Here is a 12765-nt window from a genome sequence, read left to right on the forward strand (position 1 = left end):
CAAGTTTCAAATCTCCAAGATTTAACCTGCCATAAACTCATAAAATCACCATTGTCAAGAGTACCTATAAACAACTTAGATTAGAACAACAACAAATATATCCTACCAAAACAACTCCAAACATGATCCACCAATTTCATCACCATCTAAACCCTTACAAAAGATCAAAAGTAAAGGAAAGTAGCCAAAAAAATGAAGAAGAAATAAAAAGTAAAGGAATAATAATGGAAGGATGTTCAAGTACACAAAAATATCTAGTAGGAATAATTATAATCCCTCCACCAATGTCATCACTATCTAAACCCTTACAAAATACCAAGGACTTATTAGCCCAACAAAAACAACTTCAACCACTAATAAATTTGTCAAATGCACTCTTTTCACCATACACCTCTTACACATAATTAAATATATATATCGCACATCCCTCCAATTTAAAAGTTTTTTTTTTTTTTTCATTAGTAATAGATTATATTTTATTATTAATATAAAAAATTTTGAATATTAACTATTTTGATAGTATCAAAAATTAGAGATTAACCCCTAAAGATGTATGAGAAAAACAGAACTCCACCTATAATATCCATTTCATACCAAGTTACCTATGAATAGGAATGAACCTGTCAATCATCCACTACCCCACCACCCAAAAAATCAACTTTTAGTCATTGATACAAACTACAAATTTAAACTTCCAAGTTCACCTACATTCTTTAACAAAAATAGCAAAAAACTACAAACAAACTACACTTTCATCTTCTTTTTAGCAAGGCTGTTAACCTAGTAATTTTCTAGTGTAAATTTGGTCTTCTTAGCCACATCCTTTTGCTTCACCTCCCATGCCATTCTCATCTCCACCTCCTTCTCTCAGAGATAATATTTCAAGTTCTCCCAACCCAAACGTGCCTCCTTTGTTTTGGCCTCATGGTTTGCATCATCAGTCCAGAGCACAAAGGGTCTAAACTCCACACATTCCCATCTTGCATCATTCCCTCACCAAATAGATGCCCCAGTCCTCATCCCACCATAGTCCATGGAATCAAGGAGGTCAAGCCACACAACAAGTGGTCTGGGATGCATGCTTTTGCCACCCAAATCACCTCCTCCTTCGTCCCAAATGTCAAACCCCACGCCACCATCATGGAAATGATATATGCATTTGTTTGGTATCAAAATTCCAACATCAAATACTCATCTCCTAGCAGCATCTCCATGATCTGAAAAAACATGGGGTCATCAAATTTATAAATACCCCCAAGTCTTTTTTCTAAAATCTTACCAAAAAAATGCTAGTTGTTGTTTTATAGATTGGAGCAAAAAAATTGCTTCCATGACTGCTAACTATGCAATAATCAAATGACTTTTGTCACTGTCTAGAGTTTTTTACACCCACCTCAACCTTGAAAATGCCAAATCACCACCCACCTTTTCATTTAAATAGCTCCACCTTACCCTTTGTCCCATCACCAATAAAGATCATTAATACATCCTTTTTTCAAGCATGTATGCTACAACCATCTTAGACGATTGAGTATAAAAATCATGTGCCACCTCCATTTCATGCTTTATCACTCCAACACGTATTTGAATAGAGTTAAAATGGCAGTGTACTAAATCCATGTGCATTTATTTCACAACATGGAACATAGCAAAATACCTCTCAATGATAAAAGGTGAGCATGAGCTCTGCAACACCTATCAATCCCTCTATAAAACTATTTTCCCTCAAACAATTAATAACGCATGCTCTCTAGGTCCATCACACCACCTCACAATCTAGTCCTTTAAATCACACCCAAGATTTGATAATCGATCTCCCTCGACATTTGCTTCCCTTCAAACACATGTGAGATTTTGAAATCTTGAAGGTTTTTTAATTTTGTCCAATAATAGAAATGATTTTATTTCTTTTCCAACATTGGGAGACACCTTTACAATTCCCTGTATAAACATTTTTGAATCTCCTTCCAAATGTAACTTGGTGACTGAGATTTTGGTAGCTAGAGAGACAACAAGCAAAGCAACATTTGCCTCAGCTTCATTGCTGGTTCCATCCATTAGTTGTTGTGCTCCTCTTACCAAAATGACCCCTTCATCATTTCTCACAATGCATCCTACACCCGAGACAATTGGATTCCCTCTTGAGGCTCCATCAAAATTAACGTTTGTACACCCCCTCTTTGTTTTTTCCCATGTTGTACTCCCCTTTGAGTCCTTAGTAGGATTAATTCTACCAAGCCCATTAATGGGCTGCTCTAACTTAGAAGTTTCAAATAGGAGGCATATTGCACAATATTTCAAGTGAAGATAAAATTAAGGAGCATCTAGAAATCATGAAATCTATTGAAGACACATTTCCACCATATAGATAAAAGTTGCCCAAAATAAAGAGAGAGCTAAATTACCACTAGATCAATAGTTAAGGGAGATTATAAGTAGCTCATTATCATATCTAATTATATAATTGAAATACACACAAAGATGTTATTAATAAGAAACAATGATTGAAGTTGAGAAGAATTAACAAGAAGAAATAAGGAAGAAGTGTGTCATCACATAGATCAAATTAGAGATAGCTCCCTAAACAATATATAGGGAACTTACAACAATGTAAATATAGTTTATTATTTTTTCTTATGTTGGTTGACATCTTAAAAGGGAGTCAAGGTACAACTAAAAAAGATTAAAAAATAGATCAAAGAGAATTCCACAACCTTTAAAGGAAAGATAGGGATGATATTATTGGAGTATAGATAAAGAGCTTGCACAACCAATATTAGTAGATTAAAAATCAACGATAAAATTTGAGGGCCAAAGTATAGTTGGCACATCTAATGGGATTCTTAGTATAAGAGTGAAAGTTTTAAGTTGTATCAAATTTTTATTAAGAAAATAATTAATGTTGATTCAAATTTTTTATTTGAGCCATTAAAAAGTGACATATATGTTTTCAATTTTGAAATGATATAAATTAATGAAATATAGATTTTTTAGTATATTTTATGTTTGTATTTTATTAAAATAATTAAAAATTACTTTAATATATTTTTTTTATAAAATTGGAAGATTATTTAAATTAAAGAATTAAAATCATAATTAATTAAATAATAAATATAATATTTAGAAAAGGGTTAATGATTAATTGAATAGAGATAGGCAATTTGATCAAGATGGCTCTGCATTTTGGCGGTGATAGACAGCTCGATGTCTAGGCAGATGTTGGCTGGGATGATCTGCCACATGTGCTGCAATGGGTGTTTTCCAAAGGCGGATGGGAAGATAGGGCTCCACGTTTGGGAAGGCAATGCAGGGATCTTCACCTGGTTTCCAAATACTTTCAAGGTTTTTTCAAAGGTCTTCCGTGGCGTAGGATGGGGAGTTCTGTTTGGCATGGTCCAAATAAAAATGAGAGAAAGACCATTAGGGGAAGGTAGTCGCATGTTTTTGTTTCTGCAAATAGGTCGTTTGCTAAAGTAGTAGCCGAGGGAACCAATATTTTTCCTAGGGCATCTGGGCATGAAAAACTATTGTCGGTTGCTAGTTTGGCTGGTTCTAGGGCATCTGGGTTTATTAAAAAGGTGGGTGTCGTAGATATAGTTGGTAAAGATGCAAGAAGCTCGAGTAGTAAAGCTCAGGATGCAAATGGTAAAATGGTTCAATCTGGTCCTTCGAAGGAGGTTTGGTTTCCGCGTCCATTTTTTTATTTCTCTGGTTCTATTGTGGCTGATATGGCTACCATGTTAAACTCTCTGGCTATTTTAGGAGAAATTTGGGGTCCTCCGACCAATTTATCTAAATTACATTCTAAATTTCGAAAACGGTGGTCAACATTGGCTTGTCTTCAGCTGTTATCTTCTAACTTTTGTGTTTTGGTCTTTGAATCCCCTCATAGTAAGGATGATGTACTGGCAAATTCTTTTCACTGGTTTGGTAATGTTTTAGTTAGGGTTTCCTCTTGGCAACCTTTTTTTTGTTCCAGAATGGGCCAAACCTAAATCGCTTCTGGTTTGGTTTGGCTTGCCACAACTCCCCTTTGAATTCATGGATCCAGAAGTGCTGAAATCCATAGGGGATAATGTGGGGAATTTTTTGACTTCTAAATCTTTTTTTGAGGAAGGGAAGGTTCTAGTAAAAATTTGTGTTCTGGTTTCTCCTTCATCAGTTTGTCCAATCTCATGTAATATTAAATCTAATGATGGCATTTGGAGACAACCCATTGTGAAGATGGATGATAATTTGTGTACAAATCTAATTATTGTGGATGCCCCCTTGTTTTTTGATTTTTGAAAAGGAAAATCGAGCATGAACCGGTAAGGAGGATCGGAATGCCCCTTTAAACCCTACCACTGCTAAAGATCCCTCTTAGGTTTTGGTAGGATCGGTTCGTCACCCCAAGGAGGTTATTAATGATACAGCTCAAATTAAGCAGAATACTTTAGTTAATGATTTTTCTCAGGACTTGGTTGGGTTTGTTCGTCAACCTAAGTTGGATCTTAACAATTTTTCTCCCTTAATCATAATTCTGCTACAGTTGAGCTAGATAGGGACAAAATCAATTTATCTTAGGTTATTTTAGAAGTTTCCTAGTCTGGTGGTCATGGTAAAGTTGGTTCTCCTCCAGTTCATGATTCAATTGTTTGCCCTGCTCCACCCGTTCCGATGGAGGGGCTGGGTGCTAGGTTAGGGGAAGAGGGACCGTCTGGTCCTCCTTTAAATTCCAGGGTTATTGCTCCTGTTGTGTCAACCCCTTTAATTCATGAATAGGAGGTTTTATTTCAACAAGTGAAAGAGTTACTCCATAATGAGCCTTTTAGGGAATGTGACATGCCTCAGTCTCTGAATATTTCTCCTAATGAACACACGGCTTATCAAGTTGAGCGGTTGCTTAAATCTAATGTGGATCTTGTGGAAGAGGAGATCTCTGAAAAGGTTTTGTGTTCTTTGGGAAATGACTTGGATTTAATTCATAGCAGCCTACCTTTTTCTCCTATGTTAAATCCTTCTGAGTTCCCTATCAATTCCCCCCAGGATGTTTCAAATCGTGTGGTTCTTCAGGAAGTGGCTCAGCCTTTTTGTTCATCCCTAGCCAAAACACCCATTAGATCATCAATTGCTTAGGTTCAACTGAATTTCCCTAATGTTCTAGTGTCCCCGGGCAGGGGTAAACCTCCAAAGAATCGTAAAACTCAGCTAGAAATAGATGCGGGCATTCAACAAGTTTTGTCATCCTCATTCAAGAAGTCTTCCAAGTTGACATTGGGAAAGGGAATAAGTGGTGGTTCTCTTAAAAAGAAGAAAATGTGTGTTATTAGTCCTCCGGTGACTAGATCTGTTGCGGTCAAGCGAAGCTTGCATAAAATCTTTGGGGAGAATTCATCTCCCATTTTAGAAAAGAGGGGAGTTTTGACCTCCCCTCGAGAACTATGAGGTTTATTTCATGGAATGTTAGGGGCTTAAATGCCCCTAATAAGAGATGCTTGATCAAGTCTCAGTTAGACTTGGTTAATTGGAATATAGGTTTGTTCCAGGAGACCAAACTCTCGTTACAAAATCCGGATTTAGTTTTTTCATCTTGGAAAAAGTGGAAGTTTTTCTCATGCTTGGTTGCTGGGGCATCAGGAGGCCTTGCTTTGTTATGGACTGATTTTGTTGTTGATGTAAAGATGGTTGCATCCGAGCCAAATTGGATGTTGTCTTTAGTTTCCCACAAAGCTTCTAGCTTTAAAGTTTGGGTGTTTAACATTTATGCCCCCTAGGTATCTTGGCCAAATATGATCTTTGGCAAGTACTCATTAGGGTGTCAGCCCCCCTTAGGGATCATTCTTTTGTCATTTTAGGGGGAGATTTTAATGCTATCTTGGATGTTTCTAAAAATCAGGGGGGATTATTCCAAACAAGAAGTCAATGGAGGATTTTAATGCATTCATTTCTGACATGTCTCTTTTTGAATGCAAACCTAATAATGGTCTTTTTACATGGACTAATATGAGGAAAATTTTCTCTCAGACTGCGGAATGTTTGGACAAATTTTTACTCTCTTCTAATGGGTTTGATTCTGACATTGAGTTTTTTTCTTCAATCCTTCCCCTGTCTAGGTCGGATCATTTTCCGATTTCGCTAACCATCATCAAGGATAGATCTTCCTTCAAAATTCCATTTAAGTTTGAGCCAATGTGGTTCAGGGATACCTCTTTTCTTCCCCTCCTACGAAAATGGTGGGGAGAGGCTCCATTTTTAAGAGGATCTAGAATGTTTCAGTTGGCCAAGAAGATCAGTTTTCTTAAAAAAAAGATTAGGAGTTGGAACTCTCTTCACTTTAAGAATATTTTTGAAGAAAAAAAAAGGATTTTAGATATGTTAGAAGTCCTAAATAGGAACTTTTTGCAGCGTGGTTTGGGTTGTAAGGTATTAGACGAAATCAGGTCCCTTAGGAGTGAACTCGATGAAATTTTGGCCAGAGAAGAGGTCTATTGGAGACAAAAATCTTGGGAGTTATGGCTAGCTATTGGGGATAAGAATACAAAAAAATTTCATGCAAGCACTAAAATGAAAAGGGTCAGGAGTAGGATTTCTTGTATCCAAGATAGTTAGTGAAATATTCTCTCAGATGATGGGGATATTTCTAGGGAAGCAGTTAAGTTTTTTAAGAATCTTCTTTCATCTGAAAATATTGATGTTTCTAACAATATTCCATCTTTCATTCCCTCTCTTGTTTCTTCTGAGGCTAATAGAATGTTAATGTCTCCTTTTTCTTTAGATGAGGTTAAGAGGGCATTTTTTGCTATGAATCCAGATAAGGCTCCCGGGCCTGATGGTTTTACTCCTTTGTTTTTCTAGAAATGTTGGGATTTTGTGGGATAGGATGTTCTTTTGGCTTTAGAGGAAGCTAGGAGATATAAGGTCTATTCTTAAAGAATTAAACACTACCATAATAGTCATTTTACCTAAGAAGGAGGACACTAAAACCTTTGCAACTTATCATCCTATAGCCTTATGTAACACTATTTATAAGATATTTTTCAAGGTGATTGCTTAAAGGCTTGCTATTCTTTTACCAAAAATTATCTCTCTGGAACAAGGAGGTTTTCTTCTGCATAGGGAAACTCCTGAAGGGGATATTGTTGCTCATGAGGTCTTACATTCGATTTCTGCCTAGAAATATCCTGCCATGATCCTTAAGTTAGACATGATGAAAGCCTACGATAGGGTCGAATGGAAGGCATTGAAAATAGTTCTAGTTAGGTTGGGTTTTTCCTTGGCTTGGATAAAATGGATTATGGCTTGTACCTCTTCGGCAAGGTTCTCGGTTCTCATTAATGGGTCACCTTGTGGTTTCTTCCATTCTTCTAGGGGTTTAATGCAAGGGGACCCGCTCTCACCCTTTTTAATTATCTTATTAGTTGAAGCTCTAAGTCGGGCAATTGGCTCAGCCCGAGAGAATGGTTTATGGAAGGGTATCGAAATTTAGAATTTTGATCAGAGGATTTCCCATTGTCTTTTTGCTGATGACGCCCTCTTATTTTGTGGTGCATCTTTGAAGGAGGCTCGAGTTATAGATCAAGTGATCAATAATTATGTAGCCTTCTCAGGCCAGATGGTTAATAAGGAGAAATCTAAGATATTTTTCTTAAATACCCACTCTCTGCTTCAGGACAAGCTTCAAAGGTTTTGGGGTTTCCAACAGGGGGTTCTACCTTGTACCTATTTAGGAGTTCCCTTCTTTGCTAATAAGGTTAAGGTTAGTTTTTGGGATAAAGTTGTTTGAGGGGTGTCGAAGAAAATTTTGGCATTGAATCATAAATGGCTTACCATGGCTGGGAAAATTGTGCTGATTAAGTTTGTTTTGAATGCAGTGCCAATTTACTTAATGTGAATTCTAAAAGCTCCTAAGGCTGTTATTGTTAGTTTAAAGGATACTCTGAGGTCTTTTCTTTGGAATAATAATAGGGATGGGAAGTCTAGGATCCCTTTGTTAGCTTGGGACAAGGTCTGTCTTCCTAAAGAACTAGGAGGGGCTGGCATTCGTAGTTTGGAGAGTCAAAATTTGGCTCTTGAGGCCAAATTAGTATGGAAACTGTATGAAAATCTGCTTTCCCTTTGGGCTAGAATCATGTTCACCAAGTATCTATCTAATGGATCTAGGGAGTCTATTTTCAGGGCCATAACTTTGCCTAAGGGGTCAACTATTTGGAACTTCATGAGTAAATGTAGAGATGTCCTGCTACCGTATCTTTCTTGGGTCATGCACAATGGTTCTAAAGTTAGATTTTGGGATAATACTTGGAATGGTTATTGTCCTATGGATTCTATTAGGGATTGGTATCCCTTGAAAGCAATACTCCTTGATAAATGGGGGGTTTTTCTATCAAACTACTTTAATGTAGTTCAATGTGGAAATTTGGTGCTGGCTAAACGGAAATCAATTGAGTTCCTTCCTGTTAGCCCTTGTTTGAAGGTAGATTTTTCTTCGATCCTTAGAGATAGAACCATCATCTTGTCTAAGAAGGATGATGAGCTCATTTGGACTAAGAATTCTTCTGGAAAATACATAGTGAAAGATGGTTACAATTCTCTTATGCCAGCTATGGTCCTCCCCTCTTGGCCTTATAAATTATTCTGGCATCATGCATGCCTGCCGAAGGCTGGAGCTTTTTCTTGGCTTGTGGTTCAAGATAGGGTTCTCACCGGCATGAGACTGGATAGAATGGGCTTATCGGTTGTTTTCCCTTGTGTGTTGTGTAAACAGAAAATGGAATCGTCTTCTCACCTTTTCCTCTATTGTGATTTTGCTTTAGGATGTTGGAATTGGTTTTTTGATAAGCTAGGCTTGTCTTTTGCCACTTGTGGGGATCTTCTCTCTCACTTTAGAGCTTGGCCTCTTTTGTTTTCCTCTTTCTTTTATACCTATCTTTGGATCATAGCCCCTTTGATTATTATTTGGAACATTTGGTTAGAGAGAAATAATAGGATCTTTAAAAAGACATCCTCTTCACTCTCTGATATCTTAGTCAAGATAGAGGCCTCTATCTCGGAGGTGGCCTTGTCTTACATTCATAAAAAATTTAGATAATCTGACATCTTTTTCCCATTGGGATGGCATGATCACTAGGACTTGGAAATTTTTGGCTTCTATCCCCTCTCATGGGTCTGTTGCAAAGAGTTTGGTTCTTAAATCAAAGAGGATCATGGAAAAATGGGCTCCTCCTCCTCCAAGTCATTTCAAACTTCATTTTGATGGTGCTTCTAGGGGGAATCCAAGTCTGGCTGGGGCTGGTATGGCCATTTTTTATCATAATGCTGTCCTAATTGTTGCTCAATGCCATGCCCTTGGGTCTCAATCAAACAATTTCACTGAATGTCAAGCTTTGTCACTTGGGGTTGACTTGGCTATCTCTCTTGGGATCAAACACCTTTCTATTCAGGGGGATTCAATGGTAGTTATTCAAAGTGTGTTGAACTATAGAAGTAATTGTTGGCATTTGAAGTACTTAATTGATCATATTCTGGAGAAGTTATCCTTTTTTGATACTTATGTATTATCCCATTGCTTTCGTGAGTTAAACAAAGTGGCAGACTTCCTGGCTAATTTGTCTATTGACTCAGCTGCTATTCATAAGAATATAGTAGTGGGTGACATTCCTCAAGAACTCCTCCTCGGGTATATGCCTCACCCCTCAGATTAAGTTATCTATTTTGAGGTATTACTCCATTCTTGTTGAAATATATGTATTATCCTCTTCTTAGTTCAGTATGTATCTGGTCGTCATGTGGCAATAGGAGTAGTTTTATTCCTATCTGCATATGGAGTTCTTTACACTTCTGCAATTGGGTTTGACGTTAATACATATATTTCTAGATGATCGGAGGGATTATTTGTTTCTAAAGTTGCACTACATGTCAAAATCTTTGGTTCTTTTTCTTCATTTCTTACTGAAGTATTCATATTTTCTTTTTCTCAATACAGTTTTGTAGCATCCTAAAATTGCGACACTTGCAATTTCGACTGCATTTCGGTCTTCACGATGGCGACGCAACACGGAACCTGAATGGAGACCTCGAAACTTGCTTACGACACTAAAAACTGCATTTTCTTGCACCCTAGCCTGAACCTTCTTTGCACCCTGCTGTCTCGGGAGGTGGGACCAGAGCGCCCAGCGCCCTGGTCCTTCAGGACCAGGGCACCCAACGCCCTGGTCCCTGGCCCTATTTTGGGCCCGGTCTCCTATGGGGTCTCGGGTCTTTTTGTTTGCAAATTGGAAATTATCTTTCCTGGTCGGCCTAAGGTCAGGAAAATCAGTCTATTAACCCTAATTGGCAAGTATATAAACAACATTTTCTCTCCCATTTTGGGTAGAAAAAAAGAAGAAGGATATATGTGTACAAGCGTGGAAACGATACTCAAACATTCAAACATTCAAGCATTCAAGCATTCCTTCAAGCAATTGATCATTCCAAGTCTCCATTCAAGGCTAAGTGTTGCATTCAAGACAACGATTCAACCATTGAAGAGGAGATCACATGCTACAACAAACAACAAACAACAACATCTATACCTTCGCACATAAGGATACAAACATCCTTACAAACAAGGTATTAGTACTTGTTTTACATTTCAGACATTTACATTTGCAGCATTTCTCATTTCTTGGTTAATTCCAAAACCGAGGTTTGACCTAAAGGCAAACCCCTAATCCCTAACCCCCTAATCGTCTTCGCTTTTCTGTGTGTAGGTTGCAGGTACACGGCTGAAATTGAAGATCTGGAATCCTTGTGCAAAGACGAACAGATCCCCCTTCGTTTCGTGGATTTTTCGGAGGACCATGTGCACATCGGGCGCCATCGTCCCGTCAACTTTTGCTCAAATTTGCAGGACAGCGCCGTATCGACATTTTACAGCTAATTCCAGGTCCGCAGCTTCATTCTATATCCCTATCTCAGTTTATAAGCGAATCTTTCTCACTTTCTATGCATTCCTAGCTTAATCTTTCTATCTACATTCTTTACAAAAGAGGGTAGCCTTGCTGTCTTAACCCTTGAAACTCATTTAGCATCCAATCTTGCATTGTGTGGGATTGGATCTTGTGGGTTTCAACCCCTCTTTTGAATGTAAAGTCTCCTTAAGTGAAAACCATCAACCCTAGCGACCTCCCTTCTCTCTCCTTGGAGTTGGAAGAGGGGAGAGCAACTAGGGTTTGATTGCGATTTTCCGCTTTACAAGTTTGTATCATTGTTTCATGTGTTGATAGAAGGCCTTATATCTATCTACATTTGGAGTAGTTATACATCTCAGTATTTGAGTTAGATGGCAATGTGTGTACTACTTAAGAATTGGAGATTTAGGCTTGGTTGTCATTATTTATCAGCTTGTTTTTTAATATGGTGTACTCTTTTCCCGTTTGGTATACATATGGGGGTAAAAAAAAAAATTGTATTTCCTTTATGAGGTTTTAGTTTTTTTTTTCTTGCTCACTTTTGAATATCATCACATTTGGTGCACATTGAGTTAAAGCTGCAGTTTGGGATCTTCATCTTGGCCACTTCAACTTAAATGGTTTATTTGGTAAATGTATGGGAATTTTCTCTAAAAAGTTTCATAAGCTCTTCTATCTAAGTTTGGAGACAGATTTCCTTTGATATTACTTTTTGATTCTTATGTGTTTTTATGTCTTATCAATATTATCCTCATTTATTTTGGGTTATGGCTGTGGCATGTGTCATTTGTGTAATCATTATCCTTTAGGCCTGTTGGGTCTCAAATCAACAGATTGGATAGGTTCTAAGGGAATGCCAACTCCTATGATCAAACCCTCCAATTGACTTGGCCAACTTATAGAGTGAACCTATTTGGTTACTAACTCTCTCACTTCAGGCTCTGCAGGACCTAGGCGGGTATACCTATTCACCAGATGTTTCTAATGACCAGTGTCTTTTATAGCAGATTAAGTGTCTTGATCTGATTTCCTCCTATCTCAGAATGGCATAGGTTCCTAGAATGGAGATATAGCAGATGAGTTCAAGATTATTGTTGTAGAAGCTATTCGATCTATATTTCCTACTTAGTTACTCCTGTTGCTTTAAAATAACAAATGATGAATATAATGATAAGTGTAATCTGTAATTAACCAGTGCCTTCTTTGTTGTTTGGGCTACAGAGTCATTGTACTTTCTTTAGGACTTATGGTGCGAGCCTGTGAGACAGTTTTTTAATCCATCCCTTTATGGACCTATCAGTTATTATTTCTTTTGAAACCAACCAAATGCTTATATCATATGTTGATTGAATGAATTTAACCCTACCTTTAAGGGACCAGTCAATTAAGTTCTGCGAGGAACAATTACAATTCGCAAGCAAAACTTTTGTTTCAACTTTATAGCATAAAGCATAAATTTAATTTCAAGAATATGAATAACCTTATCTTTTTAGATAATATCACAGCCGATTGCCAAAAGAAAGTGAAATAATCCACAACACATACGCAGAGAAAAACAATTGATCATAACATGTATTCCATTATGGTTTGTATAACAGAAGACTTACAGGCTGTCATACATTGCTATCTTGCTCTTATCTATTTCGTCTTGTTACATATTACAAAAACCATTCTCATATATATATGAGAACGAAAGCTATTCATGGAAAGACATGTCTTTTCAAAATGCTAATCGTTAGTTTGAATGTTTCTAACAAACTTAAGCAAAAAGAGATTAAGAATTCCTAAATGATGAATATAATCATCATCTTTGAAGGTTTTGATCTTAGTACTC

Source organism: Cryptomeria japonica, chromosome 5 (assembly GCF_030272615.1).
Source record: "Cryptomeria japonica chromosome 5, Sugi_1.0, whole genome shotgun sequence".
Lineage (NCBI taxonomy): Eukaryota > Viridiplantae > Streptophyta > Pinopsida > Cupressales > Cupressaceae > Cryptomeria > Cryptomeria japonica.